The 2934-nt window shown below is 44.4% G+C and overlaps 1 pseudogene; it reads right to left on the bottom strand.

Moving 5' to 3' along the window:
* Positions 1-336: 336 nt before the first annotated feature.
* LOC149160364 (L-type lectin-domain containing receptor kinase SIT2 pseudogene) lies at positions 337-2539 on the bottom strand (annotated as a pseudogene).
* Between the last annotated feature and the right edge of the window lie 395 nt (positions 2540-2934).

Raw genomic sequence — 2934 nt, forward strand, 5'->3', positions numbered from 1 at the left:
TGACAAATTTTCTATTAAACTAATTGATAAATTAATATTATTTAGATAGCTAAAAACATTTATATAACATTTAATTTATATAACTCTGTTATTTATTTTAGGAGTAGTTTAAGGAGGCGGAGGAATTGTTCACGGCCAATAGTGGTGGGCAAAAAAATTTCAAAAAATCTTGTGGTAACAATATGTTTGAATCATGTTTTTGATGGTGGAAATGGATTCAGTGCCATCAAAAACCTTTAAGGCACTCAAAAATATTGAAGTTTAACAACTATAACTTAACTTAGATTTAGAAAAATTCCTGCCTGATTTAATCAAAATATGAACTGAATTTCCATAATTTTCAAAGCAAAAAACCAATCCATTGGCTTTATTTTATATCTACCCTAATGAAATCTAAGATACCATTTTAACTTCCCGCAGACATTAGTGAATTTGCTACTTACCATCTTTAATCCCAGTACTTCGATATCTCCTAAAACATCCTTTCTAAATTACTAAATAAAAACACAGGCACTGCGATTTTGCTATGATTTACCATGGATGCAGAGTGGGGATATCAAGAAGAGGCGCTTCGCTTTCCAGTACTCGACAAACATGGCGCATCTCCAACCTCGCCTCCGGCTTTGGATGACAACACAACAACCCCAGTTTAAGCACCTTCTCCATCTCACCCACATCATATGTGCCCCTCTCCAGCTTTGGATCCATCGCCTCCACCAGCCTCCCCTCCGTGTACAGTTCCCACGCCCACTCCACCAAATTCATCCGCTCGGCGTCCTCCAACAGACTGATAGGCCTCCTCCCGCATGCTACCTCCAACAGCAAAACCCCGAAGCTGAACACGTCCGATCTGGGCGTGGCCTTCCCTGTCTGTATCAGCTCAGGGGCTATGTAACCCAGCGTTCCCACCACATGAGTCGTTCGCGGATTCTCGCTGTGATCATACAGCCGAGCGAGACCGAAGTCACCCAACCGCCCGTTGAGCTCCGAATCCAGCAGCACGTTGCTCGACTTGATGTCTCTGTGGATGATCCTCTTCTCCCATTGGTCGTGCAGATACAGCAGCCCCGCGGCCACGCCCTTGAGGATCGCGTATCGCCGAGGCCACGGCAGGAGTGTGGTTGGATTGCCGAATATGAGTTTATCCAGGCTGCCGTTGGGCATGTAGTCATAAACGATGAATAGTTGCTTTTCCCTCCGGCACCAACCGCGTAGCTGAACGAGGTTCCGGTGCCGTAGGCGTCCCATGCTCGAGATCTCTGCCACGAACCCTTTCATTCCCTCTGTGAACTCATTCGTTAGACATTTCACTGCGATTTCCTCGCCGCTGCTGGGGAGAACCCCCTTGTAAACCTTGCCGAAACCCCCTTGCCCCAAAACGTTTTCGTCCAGAAACCTGCCCGTGGCAAGGCTGAGTTCCTTGTAAGTGAATCTATGGGGCCAGTGCTCATGTTCCCATTCTTCGATCGTTTCCCTGCAATCCGCTCTTAAGAAATAGACGACAATAATCGCCAGCGAGAAGAAAACCAAAGAGCCCACGCTGATGCCTGCTATGAATCCCCGGCTCAGGGGTTTGGAATATATGTTAGCAAATGAAGGGAGACGCGACACATCAAGGGGTGACGCCGCGCCTTTCGTGCTAAAGCTCCACGCCAGAACGTAATGGTCTTCCGCGAAGAGCCCCGTGGCCGCTGCAAATCCAACGAACATCTTCTCTTGCAGAACGTTGCTGAGATCGATTTTGAGAGATATGAGCGGCCTCTGCGGTCTGGGCAAGCCGGCCAGTGTGACGGTAACGTTGAGGCGGCTTTGAGGATGATTGTAGTCAATCCAGGCCTGTATGTTTCGTCCGCTCTTGAGTCCCAATTCATGGAAGCCCTCTCCATTCCAATAGCCTGCGGCCTCCGCTTGGACTGAAGTGAGGTTATTGACATCTATGCCCACGTGGTTGCCATTAGGGTCATCGAATTCTGCATTCTTGCTCGTATCGAACTCCACTGCAAAAAGGTGATTGTATGGCTGCCCGTCGCTCGTGAGATTTAGCAAGCCCAGAAACTGGGACGACATAGCGCCCATGGGAGACGTGTAGGGCGTGATGAAGAAGGCTAATCCGTTTCCGCCTGTGTTAGAGGGAGGAGGCACAATGGAGAAAACGAAGGTAGTGCTGAACGAGGAAGGCGTCTCGTTTCTTTTCATCTGCACGGGAATTGAATAGAGCGCGCGGCCTATCATGAAACTCGAGTGATTTGTGAGAGAAAGCACGGATTTGGAGCGCATGACTGAAGAATCCTCTTCCAAGATCAATTGTGTTCCATTAAATCCGTCGAAAAAGAAACTGGTGTGTTCATGATCGTCTGTCTCGGCCTCTGCGGGAAGAAGTGGAGTAACGAGGTAGCTGAAGGCTATGACGAGGAGACAGCGCCATGAAGGCATCGTCATTCGAGAGTTTCGCCTGCGATAAATTCCTTCCAGGAAAGAATACAGTAGGTTGGATCTCAATACATGGATGTGTAATACCACTTTCAGTGTTTTTACCATTAATGCTTTATTGTTATCGTTAAAATATGATGGAACAGCGGTCATGATCTTCATTTAAGTGGTATGCGTCAAGACAGCGATTCATAACCACCTTACTATTAATCACATATATATTGTGAAATTTGACTTGTATCGAATTGAATGGTGCGTATACAACTCCACTTTCATAATATATTAGAAGGTTATTGGTAACAACTAACGACATTAATCAATTATAATATATGATATACAAATTTTTGAGTAGTTATATAAATTAATTAATGGGTAATGTGATAAATAGATATTAAAATATTTATTTCATAATAAACCAGGAATCCTTAAAAATTAATTGAATTATAATTTTGTTTTAAATAATAATAATAATTTAAATAAAATAAATATTTTTTTATGAATATG

The sequence above is a fragment of the Pinus tabuliformis genome, chromosome 5_2 (genome assembly GCF_031772625.1).
Source record: "Pinus tabuliformis cultivar Carrire ecotype Pingquan chromosome 5_2, CPIR1, whole genome shotgun sequence".
Classification (NCBI taxonomy): domain Eukaryota; kingdom Viridiplantae; phylum Streptophyta; class Pinopsida; order Pinales; family Pinaceae; genus Pinus; species Pinus tabuliformis.